The sequence below is a fragment of the Pezoporus wallicus genome, unplaced genomic scaffold, assembly GCF_028554395.1.
Source record: "Pezoporus wallicus isolate ANWC-B61680 ecotype Strahan unplaced genomic scaffold, APGP_CSIRO_Pwel_v1 contig_3817, whole genome shotgun sequence".
NCBI classification, from domain to species: domain Eukaryota; kingdom Metazoa; phylum Chordata; class Aves; order Psittaciformes; family Psittacidae; genus Pezoporus; species Pezoporus wallicus.
In genome coordinates, this window is record NW_026635157.1 from 9643023 (window position 1) to 9657038 (window position 14016).

Below are 14016 nucleotides of genomic sequence, written 5' to 3' on the forward strand. Positions count from 1 at the left end.
TTCAAGCAGGACCTGCCCTTCATAAGCCCATGTTGACTGGCCCTGATCCCCCTATTTTCCTGTATGTGCTTTATGCTCTCACTTAGGATACCAGCCAATCTCTGATCCGACCTTCTTCTGTCAAAAATAAAACTACAATAATAAACAACTTAACTACTGAGCTGATCATCAGAGATTTCATTCGGTCTTTGCTAGATTCCTGGACAGGACAGAAATAATAATTAATACACATCACAAAGGCTGCTTTGATAATTTTGACAGTTAAACCCACTGAGTTTTCTGACTTGAACTTACACGTCTTATTTGAGGTAGTTTTCTCTCATCTGAAGACTAAAGAACCTTTATGAATCTGTGAGACAACACTTTCATTGGTACAAATTCTTGCAGTTCCTCCTTTTTAGCTCTCACATCTTATAATACAGAGTTCATCGAAAGCCCTATTCAGACCTTTTCTACTCTTCCCAGTAAGTGAGCATTCAAGTATCAGTGCAAAACCATAATACTTTCTATTTAAATACTGTACATATCTATTCCTTGGAAAAAATATACTGTAAAATGTCCAGGTTCTTTGGCCAGTTCAATTTGCTGTCATTGAACCCTCTAATTATATTCTTTGCCTGTGTCTTTTTCTCCCTCCAGCCATTTTGTTCTGTTTCAAGGGCCTGTGCTGCTTTGGTCAGTTAATGTTCCCCTGTGAGAACTCAGCTTTAGCATAGCTGCTGAAATACAAAACAAGGCAAAAAAAAGAAAAAAAAAAAAAAATTGTCTTGGATCCTTCATATTTTTCTGCCGCTCTTCTCATTTCCAAGTCTTCTTCCATGCCAAGACAACAGAACTGCTCTCTTTTCCATGGTATGGACTCTAGGAAGCCCTTTCTCTTGCAACACCTCTTCTCCCTGTCCTTAAATCCTCAAGTCCTTCTTCCTTTTGTGACATGATCATATCACATATCTCAGATACCACCCTGACTTTCTTATTTCTGGTTTCACAGGGTCACGATGTTTTTGTTAATCCTGAATGTGTCTATAACTGACTTCAGAAGTCAGCCTAACTGGGACAGCACACAGGAGACCTTGGCAGGAAGAATGCAAAAGCAAAATCTCCAAAAAAAGGTTTCTCACTGGATGTGGGATTGTTACATGAGACTTTCTTCCAGGATGGGATACAGATTTCAAGTAGTCTGGTTCTTAATACCCAGGCTAAATCATCAAGAACAGTACAAACCATGGTATTTCAGTTAAGAAGAGTAAACAGCAATTTTCAGTAATGTTGTTGCTCTGTTCTAACACGCTGTATGCTGTGGCTGAACCTGCCAACATCTGGACTATGAATATTCACTGCCAAAGCTGCACTTGGTGGTTGCCAAACTGCTGAGCCCACGTGTGGCTTCACAGCTTGATATCCAGAGAACTCAACTATGATTCAAATTCTGAAAAATCTCTGGGTCTATGGTTGCAGTATGATTCAGCAGTTTGGAGGACAGCCTTCCTAAGGGAAAAAAGGAAACAGCAGCAAAAAAAGTCCCACACTGACCATATATGGCATACAACTCTTAACGAAGAAGTCAACTCCTTGAGCACCTTCAACAGAGCTCCATAACTTGACTGGTTCGTACAACATACAGCTTATCACATGCATCAGGAGCTGAATTCTGCTCCCCATGCAGAACTATGCAAACTCAGATGAACTCCACTAATTTCAGTGGTACACATCTTGTTTAAATATAAATATACAGAAGCTCCTCGACATGCCTCTTGCCGGTGCTATTTGAAGTAAGCCTGAAATCATTAACCAGGTAGACAGCAGCTTCCTTACCAAAGAAAGCCTCCCATGGCATTCCAGGAATGCAGTTAGAGAGGTGGATTCAGTCCCCACCACACAAAGATACTTGATTTGTAAATGAATTAAGGCTTGTGAACTGACAAGCAACAAAACCCCTGGTTCTGCACACCCATAGAATGCACTGGGAACCTCAATCCTACACTAATTGCTCTGTGTGCTCCAGGGATGTTTGCACACACATAAAAGTTGACCATAGCTTGCCAAAATGAGGTGCCTACCAGCCTGGTACATGGAAGAGTTCAGCTGCTAATTCACATTGCAAACCCTATTCCTCAAACTTGGCTCCTTGCCTTCTTGAAGATAAAAATAGTTAAACTGTGATTTTTGCTTCATTTATTGATCATTCGGGTGGGCCAGCACTCCACCAAGGCATGAGAGTGCACAGCCCTCATGCTGTGCTGCTCAGCCCTGCCTCGTCAGACAGGCCAGACACCGTCCAGCCATCTGTACTGCCCTCATTCTTCTGGTGACGAAGCCTATGCTTCCTTTGCCAAGCAGAGTGGCTTAAGGAATAGTCTCTAGTCCTTACAAAATACATGCTCGGTCATTCGGGAAATAAATGAAAAGAAGTGGAATAAATGCTGCTCCAGTTCAAGCTGAACAATTTGTTCAGCACTACAGAATGTTGCTTTAGGAAAGCTTCCTTTTAATATAGTACATGAGACAAATGGACCCCTTTTTTCTCATTCCCTTCTCTTTAACAGTAATTGAATGAAGTGGAGATTGTGAGGTAAAATCAAGCACATCTGGGTCAATTAGCATGGAAAGTCAATTCTTTAAAACCTGATGGATGCCTCTGGGAATCGCGCACTTCACAGCACGAATCTCAGCGCAGTGCCGCACTCTCAGCCACTCAACTCAATTAAGCCATTACGTGGTTCTTTAAATCTGGGGATCCAGGGGAATTGGTTAATTGTCTGCTTGTCATGGTTCCTCCTCAGGGAGCATGTAAATGTCTTCTGTTTCTCCTATAGATGCACGGTGCACATAAGAACAATCCATTTTAGCTGACTTATTCAAAGCTTATTTCTCCCGTGGGAAAATTAATCTTCCTCCTCAAACAGTGCCCAAAAGAACAAAGCTTTCCAGTGGAAACAAACCACCCAATCAATATGGAATAGGTTTTCAATTACTACAGTCAAGTTTATATTTCTTTTTCCCTACAAGACTCAACTACTTCTTCATGCTTTCACTTGTTTATAGCTTTCACAACCAAACTCCTCAGGACTGCAATGGGGTTTCACCATTCTCTGCAGCTATGAGCAGCTCAGATACACCCTTGGACTTACCTATTGTGCTGTAAGTCACCTGCTGACTTTGCAGTCATCAAAGCCCAAGGATGACATTTAAGCGTTTATGAAGCACTTTACTCTGTGGACAAAACTGAGCATTGACAGAAGATAAGATAACTCAGATCACATCTGGATAGATGGGCAGGATGACACATCCAGGCCTGATCATCTGTCCCCACTGAGAGCGGCTCCAGATCCACTGAACCAAGAGGTCCACTAAAGAGATTTCGAATAACCAGCCTGAGGCAGACATTCCACTTTTAGAGAGTAAAATTAGTGAGATTAATCTGAGCCACATCTCCACACCACTGTGACAACCACCCAGGAAAGACAGACAGCTGTCCCTGTCTCACCACACCACATCAGTGAGCTCCTCTTCATGTGCACACAAAAGGCTGCTTTCACTCTCCTTTTGCTTCATGTTTCAGACTGCTGGACACCCAAAATCTCTAGTTGGCCTTGGTGGGAGACAGTTACTGGGTGCTCAGGGTTGTGGAAAACAAGTGACCCCATTTAGCCCCTAAATAGAGATTTAGAAGGCTAAAATTAGCTTCAGGTTTTTTTAGAACTTGGCATGGTATTAAAATCCATCCATGGGGTGAGTTAATTTTTTACCATCAAAGAGAAGTAAAATGACTTCTTCAAGGTCATACAGCAGGATGACTAGGATTAGAATGCCACAAATTCCGTGTGCTATAACCAGAAAATTATTCTGTTTCCTAAATGTAACATAATTGAGACATAGTTTGATAAATGGAGACTGAGTAAGCCACACTAAATCTACTGATGTGTTCTGCAATGTCTGGATGCATCCCCAGCCCTAGCTATGAAAGGAAATGTAATTACAGTAATGGGAAAGTGCAGTCCACCCATCATTTGGGTTACCACACAAATACGTAGCTGACTCCAAATATAGAACTGCAGCAATGTTTCTTACACTCTTATCTCTCTTAGATGTCTTTTCCTTAAGTTATTAGCTTGCCGTCTTCTCCTCTGACAGGAGAAACAATCTATTTTAGTGTAGCCCTACCAGCAAAGGGCTGTCACATCCTTCAGGACATAGGGAACAGCTGCTCAAAGTTTTCACCAGAGAGCTGCCATTGGAGACAGACACCTTCATTTGCCCACGTAGGTGTAACCAGAGTGTTTGCTCAGGCGCAATGCTGGGGATGAGGGAGGGAAGCTAAGCCTGAGGAAGAAAGTTCAAGTAGGAGAGGAAGATCAGGAAACCAGAAAATTTCAAAAAGCACCCTTGTGTTTTGGAACCTATACCAATTTTAAAAACGAGGCATATGCCTCTTAGTGCAGTCTCAGCCATGAATGCAGGGCAGTGTAGAAATTCATAAGCCTCATTTAAACAGCCTAGTTTTGCTCTAGAGAAGCCAAACAGCATAGCACAGAGTCCAGGGTAACTTACACAGCTCCTGCGATGGCAGTTTAGACCGGTCAGCTCCTCAGGTGTAGAAAGGTAAATTTACATTGGGATCCTTAGCATATATCACTCACTTGGGCTACATCATCTGAAGTACCTGTCTTCAGAAGTATGTGTGTGTAACTTAAAAACTTCAGCTGCAGTCCCAGAGTACGTGCAAGGAATCCTGACAACAAACTTTCTGGCTCTCCTTCCTTTCTGCAATCCAGGGACACAGTGCCAGACACTTTTCCTCCTGTGGTGGACCGGCATGCAATTATTTTTGTGCACTTCAGCTTGCCTTGGCTACAGAAAAGAAGGGAGATATTTGATTAACTTTCATGTCCTGCACCAGAGTGTGATAGATAGCTGCACTTCCAGGTTCACCAAGTTTTTGTGGGCAAAGGAGAAATGTCTCATTGCCAGATGTCTGTGAAGGCATTTAGTGGTATCTAAAGTTGAAAAACGAGTTCTGACTAACTTTAAAATGCTAGCATCTTTAGGTTGTCATACCTAGATTTTTACCATGAGTTACAGGAGTATAATCAGAGGCAGCAGTGAGAATTAGAGAAATGGATTGCGACCTGCACATCCCACAAGGCTATCTTCTTGGAAACATCTTGCTCTTGCACTGAGCAACAGCGTGTTGCAGCCAAGTTGTCCTTCCAGCCATGGCAGGGACAGCCAGTCCCAGCCAGTCCCAACCAGTCCCAGCATGTTGGTGGCAGCTCCTTCGGCGTTCAGAGCTTCTGGACACAGCCACAAATCAGAGCTTCACATTGAAGGGACTCTGTCCACTTTCCACCCTCAACCAAAGCAACATGATAGCTCTGTTCTCAGTGAAAATAATATGGATGCTCATGTACATGCGCCTGGACCAATTGTCAAGCTGTTGCAGATCCAAGATGCTTTAATTTCCTATTTAGAAAAAAAAGGGAGAAAATAAATCAGCAAACTACCTCTTCTGCCTTCTGCCGTTCTTATTACCTGGAATTCACCAAGATTGGTGCCTGATCAACCATGGCTGGAAGAAGAAAATAAGGAAGGACTAGAGTAATCACAGTAAATTCAATCCAAACAAGCCAACCGCAGTGTGAAGGCTTCGTAGATGTTTCCTAATTCACATGCAAGGAGTACCCCTAGTCCACTTTCTGCTAAAAATGTACCTGCATCCCAGAGTTAACACAGAGGCCAGTGGCAGCTGAACTGCCTTCCAACCATAATGTACAGTAGCCCCTACAGTTGAATGTATGTTATATATATGTTGAGGAAGGGACAGACCATTGCATGGCAACTGCATGTAGCATAGCCAGTTCTTGACTGCCCTGCATATTCTGTGATTAATCTCCTATTCTGGTTCAGAGACTGTGTAAAATGCTGTTACCATGTTTACATTGGCTTCACTTTGATGCAAGGGACTATATGAAATATCACACACACACAAAAGACAAGGCCTTCTTCTACAGCTGTCGACAGCACCTTTGCAACAGTGCTAAATAAATAAATAAATAAATAAATAGAAAGGGAAGCATTTGCAATGAATAAGGACTTGCTTTTCTGACCCTCCAACACCCAAGGCAGTACAAAACCTGGTATGTTCTCCTTGGCATTACAAATATATACACACAGAAACATACTTGCACATACCTACATAGACCCAAAACCCCTTCCCCAGGAATGTGGCCTCCCTTTTCAGATACGTACCAGCAGCAATGCATACACTGAAGAAACAGGGGCAGAAATCAGTCACGTTTTTTCACACAGTAGTTTTTATTCTGCTTGCAGCAATTCCCTCCTTTTCCAGCCACAGACAAGGGTTGAAACTAGATGAGCCAAAGGCAGCCTAGGCGGGATGTAAATGAGACCACACCTTCCAAACACCCTCCAATCATGAGGGAAGAGCATGGATGTAAATAAAACCACACCTTTTGCTGGACCAGCCTCCTCTTCTTGCGTAAAACAGTTTCCATGTACATAAGACCACTCCCTCAGACAGCCTGCCTATTTCCATTCCTGATGAGAGGCATGCAAGGAAGGCCAATCCTTTTTACAATCTCTAAAGCAAAACAGACAGGAGCGTAACATTTACCCTTCTCTTGCTCAGAGAAAAGCTAGTTCCTTCTTTGGAAAGCACTTTCTTGCTGTGTGTGGGATACCATAAGCCAGCACAAATCTCTCCTCAGTTTTCCTGTCAGCCATTTTATGAACAAATTGCCTGCCTACAGGATATGGGTACACATTTTAAGATGTAACTTCTACTGTGCACTGACAAGCCTTCTCAGTCTTTATACTGACATTAGATAGGTGCTTTCCTTCCAACTGGGCAGAGTTCAGAAAAATGCAATGGAAACAGTGAGATCCTCCTCCGTTTTCTCTTATATCCTTCTTTCCACATGCACATCCAGAATTGATTTAGAGATTTCCAACCCAGATCAAAGCAAGAGGCTTGTCCCAGAAGGTAAAGAACTAAACTGCAGCCAGGCTACAGTTTAACTTTTTCCAGATGTCAGAGCTCACTACAGTCATCTCTCAAATTGATTCTGGTTTGGGCCAACAAGCAACTTAAATATCAGTAAAACATTACTATCAATGAGAATCATTTAACTACTTAGATACACTTAAGGTGTCTAGGTTAGGCAAACAACTTGAAGGAATTCTGAGAGGAAAAACACTGTTCTCATCTACACTCTTCACAGTAAAAAAGTCCTGGAGGAATGAAACAGGCAGACTCCAACTTCCTAGAACAAGATACATGAGGCAGAATGAAAGTGCTTCCATACCACACACTTTAGCCAAAAAGGTGGTTTTAAATAAAATTGGGGGTGTACTCCATTCCCATAGAAATGGTGGAAACACAGATGTTGTCCAAGCTTAGGAAACAAAATTGTCCACATTTTTGATGTTTGTACCAAAGGAAAAGCTACTGCTTTGAACATTTGATGGAAGACTGTTAAAGGAAATCATTATTATTATCGTGGCTCCCACCAGTGTTACAAAAGACCAGGATCTGACAACATTTTCCTTATAAATCCATCTTTCAGTAGAGTCTGAGTTGGCCTGAAATAGCTAGTTGGACCAAAATCTGGATTGTGATATCTCTGGAAGCAAAACTGCATCTGGCTGTTTACAAAATTCTGGTCTACAGAGACTGTGAGAGCAGAAGAGGGAGCATTTTTAGTGGTTAAAGCTGTCTGTCTTGTTTGTGCTGCTTTACAGCGCTGATCAGCAATCAGCATCCAAAAAGGAAGTTTGGAATTAATGCTGATGAGCATCCAGAAGTCTGCATGCACATTCAACCATCTCCTCCAGTGTTTTCTTCTGAAACATGCAGCTGGCACAAAACAGAGGTTGTCTCATGATATATCTGGAGCTCACACTTCCAAGGACATCCTGGACAAAACCCAGCAAGGACCACAGAAAGAAAAGAAAGATTCCCAAACATTCTTGATTTTCAGCAAAGAATTATTTCATGCCTCGGCTTAAAACTAGGCTATGTCTAAAACATGATTATTATACTAACTTAATGAACCAGTTCATTAGGCTTGAAGGGTACCACTCAAACCAAAAGACAGATGGGAGTTTTCCTTTTTGAGCCAGCCCCCCCAAAACTGCCTACCTTAAAGATGTACACTTTAATGGAAGCCAGAGAAGAAGTAAAATGAGAACAGCAGTCATAGGGTAAGTCTGATTTGACAGATACTTCATTTCATGGAGTAACAATACTGGTTCCCATCCATAGCTCCTGCGTCACTGCACTGTTCAGTGGCCCAGGCAACGCTCCCGTACATGTAGCACACCCCAGATCTCTATTTGCTTCTACAGCTTCCTTTCACACTTCAACTTCCATAGTTGTAAAAATGAAAGGAGACAATTGTGAAGTTCATTATTATTTCCCTGTATGAAGCTAATTAGGCACTGGGCAGAACAGCAATGGGCCCTGGTACAAAATCTACCACAGGCTGCTCTTTCAGTCATACGTCTATATGTTTTTCTGCTTTGCAGTTTGTTTATCTTCCCTTCAGTGTTTTCTTCTCTTACCATTTCTGCTCCAGTTTATGCCACACACCTCTTCTTCCTCACTCCTCCTTCTTCATAATGCTCAGCCCTTTTCCGGTCTCCATGCTCTGGCTACTGTCGTCTTGCACTTAACCTCCACTATCCTTTCAACTGCAACACCCCTAAACTCAAACCACCTAACCTGCACTCTCAGGAAACACCCATTCTGGGTTATTGGTTCTCCCCTATTTTACCAGATTTTACAAGCTCTTTTACACAAAGATGCCCTTAATATGTGAAGCACAACTGGCAAAAAACAGAACATGAGCGTGGTCTCTTCAACACAGTGACTGTTTTATTGTGCATTCCTGCAACACTCTGCACAATTGATACCCTTTGCACTATTAAAAATGCATTACCCCATCAATTATGTCTTAATTTTGCTAGTTCAATAGGTTAGATAAATCCCGTACATTTTAATTATCTAATTACTTAGACCCTTTAGGGACACAGTCGCTTAAACTTAGAACTATTTTGTGAACAAAATCTATATAATGGCATCTGAGATAAACCTTGAAACAAAATATTACAAGAAAGAAACTGCTTTTGGTGAGAGACCAATAAACACACTGTAAATTCTGCCGGTTTGCACAAGAAACACTGAGTCGTGAATGACTATTCCAGAAATGGAAAAACAGAGAGTCTCTTGACATCCAAATAGGGTGAGCAGGCAGTGCTCCAACAAACAAATCAGAAGTGGAAAGAGAAAAAAAAAAAAAGTCTTCTCGTATCCAAATAGTTTTGAAAATGAAAACAGGGACTAAGAAAGAAGAATTAAAACATGGAAGCTGAAGCCTATTCCCATATTTTATTGCGCCACTTCAAATAAAGCTAAATGCAGGCTCAATCTTGGTGAGAAACAACATACTCTGTTTTTTTCCAGTGTTAGATAAGACTCACTGACGAAGATGGAGTTTAAAATAAAATGGGATATAATCCGTGCACAGAAAGAAAGGTCATGCTGCTGCTTCTTCTTTTCTTAAATGCAAAGACGACTTTTCTAACCTGTGCACTTGGGAGGTGATAGATCAGGTTAATAAGGCCCCCACATCAGCTCCTCCCCAAGCCATTCTAGAAAGCAGTGAGTCTGAAAGAGCAACTGCTGGTAACACTGACAAGTGCTTAATGCTACTGCTTTTTGCTACGAAAAGCAGGAAAACCTCTGAAGGAATAACCTGCACCAGCAAATGCAGCCCACAATTGGGTGCTCTGAAAGCATCCCTGGAACATCACCCTTCTGGGAGATGCTTGAAGGGTTATGGCAGAAACCGAACTACAGCTACTCTGGAAAGTGTTAGATCAGTGTTAGATCCTTTCTGCACGGGCACTTAGATGAAACCTGATAAACACAAAATGGTCATGAAGCAGCTGTGAGAAGTAACGCCTTTGTGTGTGAGTGCCATGAGAGAATGGTTTAGTACCCCCAGGTCTCCAAAGAAGCTCTCACTAGACTCAAACCCTCCTGCTCTGTGTCTCAGGAACCTCCCTTGCAAACCCAGCTTTGAAAAAGTACAACATGCAACTGCTGATTCTCTACAAGTAGTGAAGCTTTAGCCAACACTCCCAACCATAATGTGTACTCAAGCACAGGACTCAAGTAAAATCACAGAAGATGCAGAATGATGGCTGTAGGTCTCCAGAGAAGTCACCTTTACCTGATGGGCTCACTGACCTGTTATCCAACACTGACCCTTTGAACTACCCAATCCAAGGCTCTGTATTGCAGACATTCACAACAACGAGATTTGTTTTAGAAACAATTACAGGACAGAAAACAGTAAAAGTGCATTATTAAATTTGCTTTTACACAATAAGCTTTAATAACTCTAAATGAATCATAGAATACTTTTTAAGTATTCTTTGATGTGGGCCAGAAAATGGATTTCCTGCTCCTTGAAGAACACTGGGTTTCTAAACGTCTCTCCAGCCCCACTTACAGTGGCAGACATTATAAAATCTCACTCAAATCATTTTTCAGGCCAAGCAAGACCAGTAGGTCATTGACACAAAAAGAATTTAAAATTAAACTCCCCCAGTGTTTCTCCCTTCCAAAACCAAGCCAGAACACTGACATGTTTAAAAACAAAATAATGCCAAGGTTTTTCTAAGCTTTGTTTTGCAGAAAATTCATGCAACTGATGCACAAGATCTGTTTCATCAGGACGCCTCTTCCTAATGAAAACAAACTCCAATTAAAGCTTCCCAGTTGACAGAGAAATTTAAGGAGAAAAGACTACAAATGTTCCTGGTGACTTTTTTTCTCAGCTGAGAAAATGATAAGCTATATAAACTGCATTGAGCAGATGAGCAGGCAGAGGCCCCAACTTTAAACACACAATCAAAAATAGAGAGATGGAGATCTGAATGGGGATCTGAAGGGGATTTTTGTAGCCTGTCTGTAGTTCTGCCTGGTTCCCTGAGAGGAAAACAAATATCTGACTGGTTTATATACTCTTGGGGAAAAAAAAAAATAATCCTGTCATAATTTTTAAGTGTGTTGATCATAGTTTATTTTTAGATCTGATAAACCACAGAAACATCTCCAGAAATATTCTAAAGAAACACAGTGACCTTTCCAGCTTGGAAAGCAGAGATGCTTTAACAACAACATCCAATGTGTGGTACAGGCTGGATAAATCTAGAAGACCCCTCGATGGCCTACCAAAAAGCCTCTCATATTCACCTATATCCTGTCCCATAAAAACTTCTCACCTAGGTTACCAAAGGTAGTCTTAACTATCAGCTCATACTCAGAAGCAGATCAAGGAAGAGGGAGCACTGCTCTGAAGACAGAAAAGGATGCTCATGGGAACCCAAGCTACAGGCAGTAAGAAACAACTGCTAGCTTTACCTCTGTTTGAGGAGGCAATTCACCTAAGACCCAAGCAGAAACAAGGAAAGGTGCTGAAAAGGCACTGAGAATCAGACTGCTTCAGGAATGAGAAAATAATGGTCAGGAAAAGGAGAAAGCTTCCAAAATTAACTGGGATTTGATACACAAGTGATGCAAAAGTAAGTGAATGCTTTCCAAAGGGCAAAGGTGGGCAGGGAAGAAAGTTTTACCCCGTGCTCTGGTGATGACATGCTACAGCTGGTCAGGCAGAATGCCACCACTGTCCTATGGTCCATCTGCTGAAGCTATGTATAGCTGGGTATTGTATTATATCTAACAATTATCTCAGCTCCTACACTTACTTGCCAATTCAAAACTTCCTTCCAAGCAAGAACAGTCATTAGCCAAGAGGATCACAGACCTTGGGTCTTTCTTCACCAGAAGTCTCCTGGCATCAATACTGTGGCTCCATGTCACATAAATTATTGGCACTCTACTGTCTTAACCTTTGGAGGTTTTTTCTTTCCAACTTCCCTGTTATTCTCATCTTAGCTCCCCCCAAACACCTAATGCATTGGTTCACTTAGTCTAGGACTACCAAATGTACTTTAAGTCCTGCAACTACGTTCCTGCTTGGCTTTCTTGGTAAATATGTGTGGGACACAAGTTCTTGTTACCTTGGCTTTTTGTGTGTGTGTGTGTGTGTGTATTAACAGGGTTTTTTTACTAAGTGATGATAATGTACTGCTCTGTGTTGGTCTGCTGGAAAAGCAGGAGAAATGAAGGAATTTTGAATAAAAACATAACTTTGCCAAGATCTGCTCTGATAGCCTTCGAGAAACAAAAATTAGACACCTCATCCATTCATCAACAAATTTGGCTTGAAATACAGCATATGTGGTTTTCTTCATGGAATTATATCACAATAAAATAACCTTTTTAATATGTCAAAAGAGTATTACAAATCTGCTGTGGACACAATGTAAAATGAAGCCTCTGCAGGAAAAAATCTGTGACCTCTAGCACCAGAAACACGCATTTATACATTTTCAGCTAAAAGAATGATTCAACAGTAACCATGCTGCCCATTCATCCTAAACCACAATGAAGAGCAGAAATAGAAAAACACATCTAGTCAAAGTGTTGGATGCCTTAAACCCTCAAACATCAAAATCTTTTTTGGCTTTTTTTTTTTTCCCCTGAAAAGATACAGTGATGAAACCAGAAAAACCATAGAAAAGGTTTGGAATTATAAACCACTTAATGCTTGTTTGACTCTTGGCTTTGTCTTTGTACAGGTATTGATTCTTCAAATATTCCAAAACATACACCATGTCCAAAATTAGTATCTTGACACAATGCTTTGCTCTAATCACACTCTGGGTTTTTATATTGTTAGCTGCCTACCTTTTGATTCTCTTCTTTCACACAATCAATCATACTTTGTTGCCAATTTCCTCAGCAAATGTTCTAGGAAGAAGCACTGACAAACCAAGCTGAAAGTGCTTTAGAAAGAGTGGAACAAAAGTGTAGGTATCTTTAAAAGTGATTTATGTGACACTGTGACACTGACCCAGTTCAGTGCTCTCCAGCTTTTTATTCCTGCAAGAGTCCAGGTGAGTGCAACAAACTGTGGTACAAGTTTCAGTATGTTTCTGACTTTAATACCTTCTATAACTCCTGCATCACTGAACTAAGGGATATTTTGATGCTGCTCTGAATTTATTTCATTTTCTATTTTTCAGTTTATTTTTATCTCTGGTTAACTCCATTAATTTGTAACAACCAGCCCTAAGAATAAACAAGAAACATGAGGTTTAGGCACAATTTTGCCAAATGTATAAATATTCTTGTTATCTTGGATGTTTATTGTTGAAAAAAAACAGCCTTGCATTCCTTGAGACTTCTAATATACTCACCATAGTTTCATTCAAACCTCAATACATTACCTCCTGAAAGCAAAACCAAATTCCTTATGTCTTATTTGGAAACTGGACCATTAATTTTCTTCTTTTGTGTATGTTAGGCACAAGGTTGTGGAACAGCCACTGAATTTATCAATATACTATACACAAAGAACGTGGATTTCTCCCAGATTACTTTTGATGACTGTTCAACAGTCCAGGAATAACAGATGTACAAAAAACCCAGAAAAAATTCACCCAAAGTATTGTTTTCCTTCCCATCCTATGTTTGCCATTATAATCAAAAGCAATGACCTGCTTGCCATATTTTCCTCTGCATTCTAAAATAACACATTTAATAAGTAATACACAACATTGTAATTTCTCATGATAGGTTACAGAAACATAAATATGATTTTTGCATTTCTCCTTTAATTCTTCCTTTTTCCTTGCTTCACTGTCTTGTTACAGATCTGTACACTGAGATCAGGAGGATTTTATAAATGAAAATGTGCCTGATTCACTCCTTTTGGCTCATTTTGGATCATTTGCTTTCCTGATCATTAAGTAGCTCCTGAAAATTACTTCATTCTTTCCCAAAAATTGTTGACCAGGTTGTCCAATGATAAAAATCTGCAACACAGACTCCAAAAGCAGCCTGTTCCTGAGTACAGCAGG

At 40.9% G+C, this 14016-nt stretch overlaps 1 long non-coding RNA gene across 2 annotated transcripts in view; it reads right to left on the reverse strand.

Moving 5' to 3' along the window:
- The window catches only part of LOC130598818 (uncharacterized), a 70547-nt gene extending 60210 nt beyond the window's left edge, over positions 1 to 10337 (reverse strand). Inside the window, exon 1 of one of the 2 annotated variants that reach the window (XR_008972091.1) lies at positions 10257 to 10337. This is a non-coding gene — a long non-coding RNA (uncharacterized LOC130598818). Of the gene's footprint in view, positions 1 to 6249; positions 7115 to 10256 lie in introns of those variants that run through there. The other variant, XR_008972086.1, reaches the window with a different exon arrangement.
- Between the last annotated feature and the right edge of the window lie 3679 nt (positions 10338 to 14016).